This window comes from Ctenocephalides felis, unplaced genomic scaffold, assembly GCF_003426905.1.
Source record: "Ctenocephalides felis isolate EL2017-DRISC unplaced genomic scaffold, ASM342690v1 CF-g0.4_SCAFFOLD_03572, whole genome shotgun sequence".
NCBI classification, from domain to species: domain Eukaryota; kingdom Metazoa; phylum Arthropoda; class Insecta; order Siphonaptera; family Pulicidae; genus Ctenocephalides; species Ctenocephalides felis.
Window position 1 is genome coordinate 11485655 of NW_020539726.1, and position 18238 is coordinate 11503892.

General features: G+C 27.0%; 1 long non-coding RNA gene across 1 annotated transcript in view; it reads left to right on the forward strand.

Annotated features, from left to right (window-relative positions):
• LOC113387618 overlaps positions 1 to 15901 on the forward strand; it is a 236120-nt gene extending 220219 nt beyond the window's left edge. Inside the window, exon 3 of the long non-coding RNA XR_003368148.1 lies at positions 15847 to 15901. This is a non-coding gene — a long non-coding RNA (uncharacterized LOC113387618). The remainder of the gene's footprint in view (positions 1 to 15846) is intronic.
• Positions 15902 to 18238: the final 2337 nt, after the last annotated feature.

Below are 18238 nucleotides of genomic sequence, written 5' to 3' on the forward strand. Positions count from 1 at the left end.
CAATTACCGTAGGTCACATTAGAGGGATGCGGGCTTCTAATAAATAAATCTGTGAGAACATAAGAGTCGTAGATTTTTTTCAAGGCTCAGAATATACATATAAAATTCATTAGCAGATACATAAGAGTAACCATTTCTGTATTTTTTTTCGTTTCTCTGTAACCGTTCGATAGATTTTTGTCATTGTTATTAATGACTCGTGAATCTAATGATTTTGTTGATTAATGATCCTCTTGGAACGTTCGAATTATAAAAGAATATAAAAAACTACATGTTTTGGTATGTGAGAAAGTATTTTGACAGTAGTAATGAACTGTTAATTCTCGTTGTTAGAGACGTCATAATCTCTTGGTATATTCTATTATTATTGTCCATTTAAAATCAGCAAACAAATAAAATAGGAATTTTAATTTTCAATGGGTATAAATTTTTTTAACGCTTTTGAGAACATTTTTTATGAATATTTTTTCTAACATTATTTTACAACAAAATTTCTGTAAATGACTAATTTTATTCATTAATAATAACTTCATTATAATTATCCAAATACTTAATTAATTGATTAATTTTGATAACTCATTTATTTTAATTAATTTTATAAAAATTCAAAGACGTAAAATCAAGCAGTAGCTATGAAGTATATTTAATTACTAATTAGTTAATTAATACGAAGTTAGCAAGCTCATCTAATGGACACTAATATTAAAAATAATCAAATAATTTTTCAAGAACCCAAAATATATTTATTACTAATAATTCGAAGCTTCTATGGATAAATAAAGAATTCTATAAGTAAATAAATGAATATAAATGAATAATATATGCTATGCATATTTTTTCATATGCATTTTTAAGGACATTCTATGTAATATTTCAATAATAATTTATGTAGTATATTCATTATTTAATTTTAAATAACTTTGTTATTTAACCACTAATTGATGTGCAACATATGTAGATGATTTGATTTATCATATTTTATAATATTACTATAATATTATTTTACAGACATTTTTTCATCTCCATGTATCATTTTTTTTGTAAATTGATAAGCATTCAGATAATCATTTTTGCAATGTGGCTTTGATTGTTAATTCTAGTGACAATTGTAGTCATAAATAATTCATAGTGTTTTTATAAAACACTCAATGAATGAAATAAAAATGATTCTATTTTACATTATTTTAATTGTTCTTTAAAGATTTATTATTATTAATTTTATTATTTATTGAATGATGCTCCACATATCAGGATTCTTTCATGTGATAGATTATAAATTATTCAAAAATCTTGAAGTTCATTAAATTTATGCCAGGATAACATATTCTACATTTATAATTTAACGACCACATCTTAGGATTATTTTCATCTCTTTATAATTTTTTTTTCTAAATTGCAAAAATCATTTTTGTAAAAAAAAATTAAGATCGCCTATTCAAAAACGTTTGTCGCATTTGTATTCATAATGTATATTGTTTTTAAAAAACACTCAATAAAAAAGTTCTAATCGAACAAACCTAAATTTTACTAAATTTTATTATTATATTGGCATTTCCTGCCATTTTAATGCAGGATACGTTCTATATAAATTCCCTAAAAGACATTCTTGTTTATGATTATATTTATAAACCATATCCTACTTTGAAAGGTGAGATATGTTCTGGCCAGGTGTTAAAACTAATTCTGTATCGATGACGAAGATGACAAAAGCTATCTGATCCTTTATTTGAGAGAAAACGAGATGAACTACCCAAAAAAAAAACAACCCAAATCTTTTAGGTAGGATCAGATCCTGTAACAAAGAAATTACAGATAAAATCGTAGAAATTTCACAAAATTTCTATCGTTTAGTATAATTTATTAGATTTTTCAACCAGTATTTTGTTTGTTATTAAAGATTTGACTGGTATATTATCGTATTTTGAGGTATTATAAGGGATTCATTCAAAAGTTTGAAATAAAATTATATTAAAAAACTAAATTTATGAATACAGGTTGTATTTAGTTAAATAGACATTTAATGGTTTTAATCATGAATTATTATCTGTTTAATAAGTGCATTATCATTTTTACCATTCATATGCATGATATAAATAGGATTGTTTCGGCCAGAAATTTAAGTAATTTTAATTAGAATTAACTTCATTAGTCAGCTTTACATAAGACATCACAAAATATTATTTATATATTAAAATTATAATTATATATTATATATAATTAAATATTTTAGTTATATTTATTAACAATAAGGTATTTTATCTCTAAAAGCTCATACTGAAACTTATATTTAAATATAAATAGAAATTATTTCCTTTGAATACTTATGTATTAAATATACAAAGTCTTACAAGTCGTTAATATTTTAAGCTAATTTATTTATAAAATAATTTGCAGAGAATACTCCTTATTTTAGTAAAATATTTTTGCAATTGATATAAACATAAAGATAGTCGTTAGAAAATCCTTGGAAACAACTTGGAAATTTCGAAGAAAGTGTCGAAAGACTCCGAACACCTTTTATATCATGCATTCCCCAGTACTCTAGTATTTAGGGCTATTGTCTTTGGACAGTCTGATGTCAAGCAGTAGTGATAGTGACATAGGTTTTTACAGAGAAATATAGATAGAAATATATTAACGAGTCATAATAGCCTTTTCCTGACATTGATACATAAAAAATCACCAATTTTGCAGAATTTGTAATAATGAAAGATCACATAGAGGTAGGACAACCATTTGGGCTGCCGTCCATAAAAAGTCAGGTCCATTAAAGAAGTCCACAAAACAGCTTATAGAACTCGGTAAATTCTAATTGCTGTTGAATATAATAGAAAAAATTGTTTCAGCTTTTAATTTAATTTTCGCTTTTACCCTTGGCTGTTAGAAAGAAAAACAACAAACAATAATTTTTGCAGAAAAAATATACATGGTTTGAAGATTTTTGCTTTGTTATGAAACATTGTAGAATTTTAGTTAGTTAATATAATATGTAATAGTGTATATTTAATATTTGAAAAATAAATTCATGAAAATATTTTTTTAGTATTTAAGCATAATTTAGCACATTTGTTCGTATATTTTTTTCAATTGTTTGTAATATAATTTTTATTCGATTAAATATTTTCTTTCTCAAATGGTGAGAACCTAATTTATTATTTCGTCGAAACAATTCACAATTTCCGTTTCGTATTGATACCTTCCGATCGTCGATTTTGCCATTATTTCGTGTCTACCTGAGTAATTTTTGACGGATCGGTTCTGCATTGTGCATATGTGTGCAAATGAATGAAACAAGACCCTTCTTTGCATGGTTTATTTATATTATAGATCCATCCAGCCATCTATAAATTCGGCCAGGTATCCGATAGATCGGTTTGCGAGTTCAAACAGACGAAAAAATACATCGCCAAAACTTATTTATGCACGGTACAGGCGACAGAAAAATTTTAAACGATAAATTAAAAAATAGAGAAAAATTAATAAGATAAAATATATATCAATTTTATTTTATAATGTTCATTAAATATTCATTTGAACATTTGTACAATTACAACAAAAATTGTTAAAATTGATAAAGACAGTGAATAAAATTTGTGCTTATCAGATTTTTTTCTCAACACCTTATTTTGATTATATTTGTGATATCTGTTGGAAAACATTTCCTAATTTTTATAACAATTAGTCTTTATTCACGGTACAGCAGAGAGAAAACTTTTATACGAGAAATTAAAAAACTAGAAATGAAAATTAACAAAAAATTAACAAAATATAATAAATGTCTATTCTGTTTGAATTTTGTGTTGTTACAAAATTGACATTAATTCTATCTGTACTAATATACTGTAGAATTATAATCCAGGAATTTTAAGCTAAAAAATGATTATTAATAGAACTACAAATTAAATTTCGTGCCCAAAATCTAACTTGGATTGGATGGGCAACTGGATGTAAATTTATTTAAAAAATTTCAAGTTTATACGAGATATCAGAGAAATAGAGAAGAAAAATTAAGAAGATATAATAAATGTCTATTTTGATTAAAAATTTTGAAAAACTATAACATAAATTGAATAACATAAATTCTTTCTGTATTAACATATTGTAACATTTACTTGTATTGTAACTTTAGGAAGACAAAAAAGAGTTAATAAAGCACTCTAAAAAGAATTTTGTGCCTAAAATCCAACTTTTTTGTTACCACTTCATTTTTATTATATTTGTGATACGTTGTTACGAAAAGTTGCATTAAATTTATTTACACTTTTTAATTTTTATAACAATTATTCACGATACAGGCGACTGAAAAATTTTATATGATAAATTTATGGAATTGAGAGGAAAATTAAATAGTATAATAAATGTCTATTCTGTTTAAAACGTTTGATAAAACTATAACATATATTGAGGATATAATCATTTTTATCTATATTAATAAACTGTAGAATTACATTCCAAAAATTTCAAGTTAAAAAATATTAATAAAAGACAGTAAATTAAATATTGTTTTAAAAACTTTTTTCTATCTACAGTTAGATACAAATTTTATTTATATTTTGTTTAGATTATTGTTGATAACGAGTTGATTTAGCACGTTCAAAAATACATGATTATTATTGAACAGATTTGAATTTAACTATTTATGTTATCTCTGACCTAAATCTGTAAAACTGAATAAATCGCTATTTTACTAAATTTCGATCAATATAGATAATGTTCTACAAGAAAATTAGTAATTATACTCTTTCCTAGTTTATATTTGAACTATTAAAACTATTCAAAACTTTTTTAAATAAAAATATTATCTGGGAAGTAAAAACTTTCTAATGCTTTTAATTTGTACTTCAATCTATTAATAATCAAAAGTAATATTTTTGTTAAAAATAAAGTTAAGATGTTAATTGTAGTCAATTTATCAATGGCGTTGAAGTAACTATTATACTAATTTCAGCATCAGATTAATCAAAATAAAAAAAACTAGTATTGGGATAAATTATAGCTCGTAATTACTAATGAATGCTAAAAAACAAGTATAAACATTAATTGGCGAAAAAGCGATTTTGATTTGGAAATTTACATGTTTTGATGTATAAATCAATATAAATATATTTTTACGATCCTGGGAACATAGTTTTGTAGGTATTGAAATAAAGCACTAAATCAATAATATTAATTTCTTTGATTAATGCAATTTAATCATATAACTTGGTAATAATAAATAAAATCATAAAACATCACATTACACCCCGCTGAACCTGGATGATCCAACTATTTTTCTTAGTAATACTACAAATTATAAAAACTAATTGAATTCATCATGTTTTATGAGCCATTATTCCAAATTACTTTTTGTTTCATAACAACCGCATGATTCTAAATACTCTATAAAGCTGATTACTCTATTATCAATTGTTGAACAAAGGGAATTATTATCATGAAGGCAGATCACGCACGAATTTTTTTTATAAGTAAATATTTAGCCTAATAACCCTTTTATTTAATACGCGTAATGAATGATATATTATGTTCTGTATCTAGAGCAGTTGTTTTTTGTCGTCGAACAAAAATATTCCAAGGGCCCGGTACAAATTTGAATACATAAGCCCAGTGGCGCTTGCTTCGGAATATGGTCCCCTGTGTATGCAAATTAATGGTTAGATGAAGAGTTAGAAAAAATAGTCGCGTGGTTTTTCATCCGACGCGTGCTCGATTTTTTTCAGCCCGAAAATTGGGTGCTAGATAAGCGTGGCCCAGGTCTAACAAATTTGCATACGAATCGAAAGTGTGCCCCAGAAGTAACAAAATTGTAATAGTGTGACAGATCTACGAGAGAGAGCTTTAGGCTAACTTTTGGGACTAATGTGATTGTCATGCGGTAAGATATGTTTATGCAGCCATCCTAGCATATTATAGATAAAACCTTTATGCTAATTTTTAGTTGATGTCTTTATCGCGGTAGTCAATTCAGGAACTATTGAGGAATCATTGTATGTTTGCAAACAAAATATGATCGTTGGAGAAAGGAACAAGGTAATTTTGTGAGGATATGATCGATGATCCATTTTATACACAAGCAAATTTATTGATCCATCTCCCTAAACTTTAAAACTATCTTTAAAAGAATATTTTGATACTACCAGTATTGTCTGTTAACATGCTTTTAAAAATCATAAAAGTTGTCTACTTGGGGGCTTTCTGGATCAATCTTGGACGTGTTCCTAAAGAGTTTTTACCTAAATTTTTATTCGACAATCCAAACTATGCCAAAACCGTCATCTAATCTAATAAACAAGCTAATTTATTGCTCCATCTTCCTAAACTGTCTTTTAAATATTCTTTTAAAAACTACCAGTGTTGTTTGAATATGCTCTTGGAAATCACAAAAGTTGTCTACTTGATTAATCTTGTCTACTTGACAATCCAAAATGTTCCTCCAAAGTATTCCAAAACCGTCACCTAATCTAATAAACAAGCCAATTCATTGGTCTATATCTCCCTAAATTATCTTTTGGAGAATTTTTTCGTACTACCAGTGTTGTTTGTTAACATGCTCTTGGAAATCAAAAAAGTGGTCTACTTTGGTCATGCTCCTGAAGAATTTTTATCTGAATTTTTATTCGACAATCCAAAATGTAAAGTATGCCGAAACCGTATTAGTTCAGTCATTATAGTAAGTTTACTTCGGAATTCGAATTACCCAGCTGTAAGTCTGTGTATACTTGTATATTGACACCCTAAAGTTGTCTCAAAACCTACATATGGTATTGACACCCTAAGATAAGTAAGTTTTGAGATAACTTTTTAGTGTCAATATACAAGTATTTACAGACTTACAGCTGGGTATCTCAAATTATAAGGTTCAACATTTCTTTGTGTGTCATTAAAGAATCTGCCTGAAAGCTATTTATTAATATGAACTGTTCTGATCTGAGACGATAAGTTTTAACAAAATTTTGATAAAACTCTTAATTAAATTCAGTGTAATAGGTACTATTGCAATCTATACTGATGATTACCTACCTTACCTATTATCTACATAATATAAGAAGGGTTTTTGTTTTTTGGTCGGATTATTGAGAAACGCATAATATTATTTGTTCCACATAAGACAAACAATCTAATGTTATTAATTCTGTGCAAGTATCCTTGTGTTTATCGCTGTTTGAAATTGTTTTATAATACTGTTTAGCAATAAATACTTACTAAAATTTAAGTTCATGAATTAAATAAGAGCATCTCCTATAGGTGACACCCACATGATGACTTGGAAGTACGAGTGTCGTCTATAGACGACATCCAGAATGTCCATTTTTTGACTCTCTGAGTAAAATTATCGTAGTTATTACTTTATTATTGTGTTTTCTTTTAAGTTTCTTAGAAGTGTTTTTTTATTTTTTAAATACATTTTTAATTGAAAAATGGAAAATTTTAAAATATTGAAGTGCCAAATTCTTGGGCGGCTTGTAGACCAGTGAAAATGCTATGAAAAACACTCTTGTAGCAAAAGGGTTAATAAAGATCAAATAATAAAAACAATTACCTTATTGATAATGAATATGTACTGTAAGTGTCATCAATATACTTAGAAAAATATGACCAACCCTTTCCACTCGGATGCCGCCGCTCTGGCGGCAAAATTTATATGAATCTTGGAATTAGAGAGTGGAAAGGGTTAAATGTTGTCTTTAGAGCATTTTCAATTATGTTCATGTTAATAAATATATTTTCATTTTTAGTTATTGCAAACCATTTAATTAATTATTATTAAATTTTAATAATAATAAACTACTATAATTTTATTACAATTACAATATCGTATGATATAGCTACGAAAAAGTTGTTACTGCATGTTTTCACAACTACAAATAATTTACATTAGTTAGTTATGCTATTAGTTAATTTAATGTTAAAACCATATAAAGACACATTCTACAATAAATCATAAAAAGTCCAATTTATAATTTATAATTTTCTATCCGACTGTACCATCAGATATTTATAATACGACAGGCCGTTAATTTTTTTTGCAGGATTTCACACATGTACATCCGCAACTTTTGCTAATATGAGTACATGTGAGTCTCTCTCTCAAAATTTCTGTATGTGTAAAAAGAATCTTCGTAAATAGGAACTACCTATATATTATAGGTATATATATACCTATTCCTGTGTATTGGTTTATTTGTGTCATAAATAGTTTTCAGATCAAAAGCGAGGCAAGTTCGTTATTGGGACAAAAGAATATCGTTACATTAAAATCCCTTGATAGAATCATATTTAGATGTATTTGTTAGTATATGCCTGAGTTTATAATTCTGGCTTTAGAAATTCTATTCTTTTATTTTTGATATTTGCTTTTCGAATTGCTTATATCTTCTATGTGCATCTCTAGCTTTTGACAAACTTACAGAATTTTTTTGATTCTTGGTATCATTTTATTTCGGAATAGGCAAACAAATATTGCTCTGTTTCTTTATAAAATAGTTATCATATGAAATGTAATCTATTTTGTTTGTGACAGAGTTTTTAACTGATTAAGATAATCATGTAGATAGATGATTCATGAATAAGTTTTTATATTGTTGAAAAATTATTTATGGCAAAAAATATTATAAAACTTATTTAGATTTTTATAAAGTCAAGAGAAATTGCACCTTTGTATCATTAACTGTGTTAGTGAGATATATTAACGGTGTATTTTTTTATTCACTTGTATCTTTACTAATTAATTAATTTCATATTACTATTTAAGGACGTGTAGTAAATATGTTGGTTTACAATTGTCAGCCGTTTGGTTTAGTATTTTAGTTTTTTTTTTATAATCAATTCAACGAAGTATCAGAAGTGTTTATAATATTGTAACAAAGAACAAAATGGCAATACAGGATTTTGTTGAATTATCAAAATTTTAAAGAATTGTTTGCCATTTAATTTCATTGTCTTGCCCTTTCGTTTTTTTAACTGTAATTTTTATTGACAGTATTTCGTTTTTCTAATAAATTCAAAGTTTCGAACGCTAATCATTTTGTTTAATTTTTTTTTACTTCTTATATTGGATATTCCTTTCCCTTTCTCTTTCGAATTTTTATTAGTTAAGTTAGATTTTTTTTATCCGTTAAAATTTTATCAAAAAGGACAAGAAATATATGTCACATAAAACAAAACTAATTGCTGGTAATCAACTACTGATGTTCAACTTACAGAAAAATAATAAACAAAATGATCTATCTGCATTCAAGTAAGTTGTTATTAAAAAAAATGGACACTTCCTTTTGGCTCTTTAAAAGCAATTCGGTCTACAGATTATCTCAATGTAGAGTGCTGACTCAATGCAATAATGGAAACTTGCTCGTACAAACATACTTCATTTTTTGCTCTTTGGACCAGTATAGTTCGGCTGTTACTGTGCTGCCACAACTAATTTAGTGAAACCGTATCCGGTGTCCCTTAATTAGAAACGATATTTCAAAAACTCAGGCCGAATGGTATGAATGTATTTGAATAAGATTTTAAGTATTTTATGTACTATATATATTATATTTTTGAGAAGCACAAAATGAAAACAAATATAAGTGCAAAGAATATAAAAAAATAAATCACTATTGGACCTAAACTTAAACACTAAAGCATAAATATTTTGTTTTCATTTTATATGTTTTAATTTATGGAAATTTGTTATCAAAAATAAAAATCTAGTAAAATTTATTAAAAGTATCAAAAATATATTTGTTTACAAATCTTGATATGTCATGACAATCTGATGTTTTTAGTGATCTATGGTTTCAAAGCTAACTCGTATTTCATGGTCAACTCGTGTTGCCACATAACTCCTATTAAAATATTAAAATCTAATATAACAAATTAAATATAATAAATTTTAGAAAATTATATCAATTACTATTATTATCAATTAATCAAAACAAGACTTTGTAACATTATTCTATGTTAAACAAATAAATTTTAGTAAAATTTATAATATCTGAAATTTTACACGTATATGACCAATAACAGTAACAACAATGTCAGTACTAATTTAAATATGTTAACTCTGTGTCGTCTCTAATAATAATTTATCTCTAAATACTCATTGATTGTTTATAATAACTCTCTCAATAGCACTAAACTAACTATACACGTATCTCACTGAAATCTCTCTATAATTACTCCTTACTACTATCACCAACCATAGAGATTTTATATAGATGCATACTACCATTCATACCAACATTCGTACAATGCAGCCTCGCCATCTAGGCATAGCTAACAGATATTTATCAAATTATTCTCGAGAATCGTTCTAATAATATGAGTATAACAAATAATAAATTGAAAATAATTTATATAATGCAGAAAAATAATTTATTAGCAACTATTTAAAGAGTTAAGTTTTCTCTTCTTTGTAATTCCTGAAACACGGGATTTCCCTTAAAAAAAGTCGCGTTATAGCTCACGCGAACACAAACAGTTGTGGCTTGCCTGAAAAGTTACTGACCGCCCGTGTATACTCTGGTTATATAATACTCCAACTTCTCGGATACTTCAACTGTGAATTCGAAAAGTTTTCTTTGTACATTTTTTTTAAAAGTTCACGTAGATTCTGTTGAAATCGTTCGTATTTTACATAGATAACATAAATTCTTAAGCGTTTGTAGTGCTCTTAAACAAACGTTTCTTTGTCTTTAAATATATATTTTTTGGAAATTGTATTTATTCTGCATTTTTGGTATAAATGATATACAATGTGACTACAAATGTAGAATAAATACTATTTTCAAAAAATGTCTAGTATACTGAAGATTTAATAAGATAGCATTATATCTAATCTAAGACAATAATATATCTAAATTTTTTTTATTAAATAAATAATAATAAATTCTTAAGCATTTGAAGTATTAACGATCGGTTTTTTTGTCTTCAAAATATAGTAATTTAAAAAATATATTTTATACTTCATTCTTGATATAGATAATATACAATATAGTGTAATGTTCTCTTAGCAAATCTCCAATGAGTAGACAATTATAAATAAAACATTTTCAAAGTGTAAAATATTATATAAATACCATAAAATTGATTTTAGTAAACAATGCAAGAATCTCTTATTTCAATGCTATCCTCAGAGAAAGAATATATTTTAATTTCTGACCACATTGGAATCAAAAGCTCGATGACTTGATTTAAGCTTATTATGACGAACCGAATAGAACCATTTTTTCCCCAGAATATAAATATTGGTTTCGAGCAAATTGCTAAAATTTTGTTGTATTATGATTATATTATATGTGCTTTTGAAGATTAGTTTGTTTTTTGCCATAATTTTCTCACTAACATAAAATAATTGATTTTATAAACTTGTAAAAACTCTCTATAAATATGTAATTTCATGAATTCTATCTCTTCTTGTAGATATAATCAGATTAACTAAAATAAAATTTAAAAAAAATGAAAAAATAAATAAAATAAAAAACAAAAAAAGAATGATTGCTGTAGAAAATGTGTTAAATATAATCCTAATTTATTTATTATGAAGTTTTGCAAATATTCATCAATTGTACAAAATTTTAGTCTTTTATATTTATTCTCTTAATTAGCAAAATTTACATTGTTTTGAATCATTGTCATAATTAAAGAAAATAATAATTAAGTATTTAAAATAAATTTTGATATACTTTTATAGCTATTAACCACAATTGGTATCGTTGTTTACATTTTCACATAAGACTGGTAAGTGGTGCTATTTAGACTGCACTTTTAGAACAAATAGACATGATTCTGATCATAAACGAAGTATCAAACCGTTTTGCATCGATATATTTACTAATATGTATCACTTTCAGATTTAAATACTATATATAATATTTTAATAAAAATAAAAAACTATATATAATAATTTGGCCAAGAATTGAACAGATATTTCCTTGGTGTGTTTTATTGCTAAGCACATGCACAATGCATTCTAGTTCTAATATGGTCTTGGGTATACTTGCGTTTAAATGCATGACAAATACAATTTTAGTTTTAATAAAAAAAAATGAAACTACCAGAGTTTGAAAACCGTTGTTTACCAGTCTAGACTATATACTACATAAGCAACACGCGATTCCTGTCGCTGTCCAAGATATGTGTTTGTCGCCCATGGACAAATGGATATTTAAATCCTTATTGAGAAGATTCACTACAAAATTGTTCAAGTTTTCAAATGTATAATTATTTTCTTTTACATTTTCATAAAAAAATAATTTAAATAATTTGAGAAGGTACTTTCACGTTTATTATTGATGTATGATTATAATAAAACGACAATGATTTACAATAAAATTACCAAAATTTAGTATCTTATTAGTAGATTAAAATATTAGTGATAAATTTCGGTAGGCATGTTTCAATGCATATATTTTTAAAATGATTAAATTTAAAATTACTATTTTCATAAGCAAGAAACAAGTGTTGGTAATATTTATTGTTTGCTTTAGAATAAATCAAGAAAAAATACGAAATATTTATAAAGACGAGTAATAGTTTCATATAAATTGATATTATTCTTAAAAAAGGGCTTTTGCGTAGCTCATTGTTCAGAGCTTTCTTTTGATGAAATAAGAGGAGATATCGGTTTTTACATAAAAATATAAATGGAAATATGTTTTCAAGTACCCTTTCTGCTGCATTGAATTGAAAATATACTCTCATTATTAGAGAAAATTTAATTATACAATTTATTAATTAGAGATAGTTCAACCATTATTCTAAAGGTACGCGGGATGCACCACAATATTTGCAAGTAGCGGAAAAAAGATGTTTAACCAACCATCACCTTAGTTTACGAGACCTCAAAATAATTTTTAAGTTTATGAGAAATTTTATTGTTTTAAAACATGTATTAGTAATTTTAAGTTAAATTCAACAGTAGTTTTTCATTTAACCACTATAAAACCTTGGGTGGGGTAAAAAGTACAAACTGTAATTTTAGTCTGGCAATAACAATAAAAACTAGTAAATAAAAAAATAAATTACGATACAAAAATATATTTTACAAGTGATAAATTAAATAAATAGTTATTTCAACTCTGGTGATGAATATTTCTGACGAAAAACGAGATCAAGGTTATTCACAGTAAAATCTCTGTAAAACATGGACCCATGCAATTTATATTTTGGTTGAATAATGTAGCTATTATTGTGTAAATTGTAATAAAATAAAAACAATCCAATTTACTCCGGCCATGGGGTAAAAAGGACCACGTTACAAATTTTGTCATTAAAGTCAAATTGGACTTTTGTGTTCCGCCCTACTCCATTTTTAACATTCCGTAAGGTAAGTTATAGTGATCGTCAAAATCGAAATTGAAACTTTTTGCATATCTTCATGTTTTGAAGGTTTCTGAACATTTGGGCATACCTTAGAAAAAATGAGTGCTTGCGTGTGTGCATGTATGGATGCAATTTTTTATCCACGTTTTCGGGCGCACGGATCAACCGATTTGCATGGTTCGAAAATATATTCAATTTCTATTGATAGGGAGATGAGCAGGTTCAGCCGTTTCGGAGATACGGAGCAAAAATTGCACAAAATAGAAAGGGTGATTTTGAAAGGACGGAGCATCTGATTTGAATGATTCAAAAAATATTCAATTCGTAATGGCGATTCAGAAAACTTTCTGCTTATGCTGACAAAACGATTGCTATTGGAGAAAAATTGCTATTAGAATTTTTTTTATTTCCAAAAAATATTTTTTTTACTAAATTTTAGTCTTTGAATATTTTATTATGGTACAAGGAGTTTCAGCAATTCGCCTTAAGGCACAATGCAATGCACCAGTAGTTTCGTTTTCAATCAATACAATATAGTTAGTGTGAACAAATATGATACGAAATGAATATCAAATTGTAATTATAGTACAAATAAAAATTGTATTAAATTCGAAACTACAATTCGTATCGTATTGTTATCGATGCTTATGTTCGTCGACATCGCTCTTATCCGCCTCCCAGCTGTCGATACTCGATACTAGCAAGAGTTACTTTCGAACGCAGTGGTCAAGCGAAATAAGAGAATTCGATATATCGATTGACCTAGTGTTCACATTGAGGGTCAAGTGAAGTTGAATGCCCTCTGAATCACTCGGGTTCGGGGGATAGACAAACCCGAAACTACCCCACATCACAAGACACACTACAGTCTAACATGAGGCGGTACACCTTGCGAGGAATGATGTGACGTTTTTTAGGGGTAGGACAACCTTTTTAGTGCACCTTGTAATGAGAATGAGATTTGAAAGATTTGCATTGCATTGAATTGCATCATTGAACTTATTTGACGTTATAAACATTTTTAATAACTAACAACATAGTATAATATAACACGTGTTCGATAAACAATTCAACATCTATGAGGTACTAGTTAATTAATAATATATAGTTAATTTACTAGTTACTACAAATGTAATTTATTTTTAAATTATTAAAGATCAACTTGCACGAATCAACTTGCTTTAACACTTTAGCGCAGTGGTCGTGGAACCGGGGTAAAATACCCCAAACAGGGTAAAAATTTAAAATTGGGGTAAAAGTATTTATTTTTAATTGATATTTACTGTATTTGCTACGTAGTTGACCGTAGAGGGCAATCTCTCTTCGTCATAGGGGTTGTTCTGACGTCTTTTCGTTTTATTATATTGGCCATGAAGGTGACAAACTTCAGGGCATTAAGTTTTACATGGAATGGTTGCTACCCCTGGTAGAGGGGGTAGCGGAGTGTTTTAATTGAACTAGTTGTTCACTTCTAAAAGTAAAGTCCGCTTGACAACATGTAAATAACCAATAAAAATAAATATATCTTCATTCATTATAACTTAGTAACAAATTAGTGATTGTGATTAGAACTGCAACAAATACATGATATACAAACAAATCAAAGTTTAATACAGTCCACAGCTACAAGGGTTAAATTATAACCCAACAACCTGAATTATCAAAGAAGAGTTTTAATAAATTCTATAACTACGTAACAAAATTACAGGGGTAATATCAATTTAGAGAAAAACATTTTGGGTTGATGATTAAGTGTTTCTCACCGCTGCTTTAGCTATCTAATAAATTATTGGCAAAATTATTATAAGTAGAATTTTGTTTTATTGTATAGGTGTACCAAATTATGACAAAAATCAGTATATGTGCGTAAAAATATTTAATATATAAATGTGATTTTTCTCATTTTTTAGAACTTTTGTCATGATTATGTACATATTATGTTAATATCAAAAAACTAATCGTTCGTAGGAAAGATCACATTTTTAAGATATGCATACAACGACAGATCTCTATTCACATACACGACTAATCACAATCGGCCCATATAGAAATGATATCTTCGAGAGCGAATGACGAATCATTGGCACTCGGATCATCTGCCGTAACGCACTTCCGATGCATTTGTACGGATTTACACCCTAGTCGCGCTTCAAAATTTTCATTCAATCTTGCACAATAAAGAATTATAAATTCGGTATATAATTGTATATTTATATTACTCGTTGAGCAAATTGCAACGATATATTACTAATTTCAGCATTTTTATTTGCTATTATTCTAATAAGTTATTGAATATTGTTTTTAATAGCAGATATTTAAGTATGCAATAGTTAGAAGTTTCAATGAATTATTTTTAGGACATTAAAATAATTCAATTGTCGAATTAAAAAGAATCTGCTTATCAAGTATTTTTCTCTTATTATTGGTATTTGATTCAATAATTAGTCAATTACGATAAACAAATACATTATCAATTAACTAGTTTTATATATTTAATTGTAATTTTATCATTAGTTATTAAATAATTGTAATTTGTTACAGAATGATACCGGTGAAAAGGTAAAAGAAGACAAATTCTCATCAAACATACTATATGGTAAGTGATTGAAAATGATTTTTTCTTTTTTTATATTATCAATTATTATAATAATATAAAAATTGGTCTAAGTTTATTTAACTGTTTTTATCGGAAATACAATACATCAAACAGTTCTTTATAAAAAGTGATATCAACGAATAAAAAATGTATTAAGGTTAGAGGCATACTTTTTAGCAAAATAATTTACAGTGTAATTAGAATTTATTACTATTTTTTAGTGTCTCATTGGATGTATTAGGAAAACTTAATTTAATTCAAATAATCGATTGGTAAAATTATTTTTGTTGTGTAGAACTATATGATGGACCGTGTTGTTAATTTAAAACAAAATGAATTCAAAAATTTAATTTCTAGCTCGTATTGAACATGCACAGGAGAAATTAAGCATTTTTATATTTTGATAGAAAATTTGTTCGTAGTTAATTATGCAAGAAATATTAAATTTCTTGTAGATATTGAATTATTGTCTAAGGCAGAGCACATAATATTACGATAATAGAATTTTCAAACATATTATTCTATAGAACATGAAAATGTTAATGGACTAAGAACATTTATTAGATTTTTTTTAAGGAGGTATAAATAGAAAATAATTTCTAAATTGTAAAAATTCACTTTAAAAATTGTAAAATTTTGAAGTTATTGCAATAGTGAACAAATAATCAAAAATAAAATGGTTCTAAATTAATACGTTCGCAGACGTGAATGCTATAGCATTGATTTTCATTGTGATGCAGAATAACATGAATGATATAGCATTGAAATGTTTAAGTCATTTATTTTGAACTAAATTTTCCATAATCTAAGGTTTTTGTAATTATTATACCTCTCAAGGTAAAAACTAACTGATTCTTTAAATATTTTCGAGTTATCTCATTTTTCTCGTAGTCCCTAATTATCATAGGCAAGCAAATTGCGTAAAATAGAAGAGTAATTGAGTAACTTGAATTAATTTTTACGTGGATGCTATAGCATTCATAGTATATAACGATTACCAAATGATAATCTGACTACTCCATTAAACGATGATCAAATACATTTCTATTTACAAATAATATCACTGTCAGTTTTTGTACCTTGCTGAAACTTTTACTGTCCGCTAATGCGTTAAAGAAACAAAATTTTGTTGTTGTTTTCCATATTTTTAACTTAATCTTAATCCTCATTACGAAGCATTTGACCAAGAAGAAATTACTGAAATATTTGAACAAATCATAATACTGAATAATTTATCCCACAATATTTCCATAAATAAAGTAACATGATTTTTAATCCGCAATAAGATATTCCATCTCGTACGTTCCGAGCACTTCTCTGACAATGTAATCAAAGCCATAAATGTGATATTTAAACAACAAATTAACAATATTTTAACATAATAGCCCACGGCCAACACATTATAACGACACATACCTAGCGGTTTTTATTTCTCGTCCATCGGAGTGTCATCAAATTACAATATCTCACGCGGATTTTTTTTTCCGTATTTTAAATATTAATTCGTTCCAGAGAGACCTGAGTCATGAGCTTCGACCAATTCATCGATAATTTACGATCGGACGTTAAATACTCGACAAATATCTTCCATTATATGTGTTAAAATAAAGAATTTTTAATTCGAGAGAAATCACGTGCCCAGCACACCTGTATTGGGTCGCCGGTCAGGTTTCGTTCAGATTAAATGAACTTTTTATCGGAAAGAATTCTTGGACGCCACTGCGACATGTATTGTAATTATATTATGTGATTTGCAGATCTTTATCGAAAAAAGAAACGATGTGTTTGTTTTATACTTAATTTTTTTGGTGAAATCATGCAAAATTTCTCGTCAAGAATTTTTGGCGGAGGTTATAAGTTTTATGGGTATAATGCAATATGCAATTATAACGATAAACATTATCATCATATTAAAGTTAATACACAATGTATACACATTTTGCAACACCTTGTTTATTTTAAGACATTCAAGAAAATGATCTTGTTCATTGATCATTACCCATAAATTTTTTTTCTTGTTTTTCACTAATTATAACTAGTGGTAATTTGATAATTATCGATTACTTTTATTTTTCAAAAACTTACATAAAAGAATCTAAAATTTGTTTTTTTTTCAATTTCTTAAAACGGTTGTCTTTGCTTGAATAATGCAAAGAAAAAGATAACTAGTGGTGCATGGCATTGTGCCGTGAAGCAAATTGCTGGAACTTCCCGTATCGCAATGAAACTTCACAGTCTTTGCCAAAAACTAATCAGCACGTCCCCTGTCAATAAGAATCGATTGCTTTTTGAATCATTCAAATCGGTTGATCCGTGCTCTCAAAAACTTGTATGAAA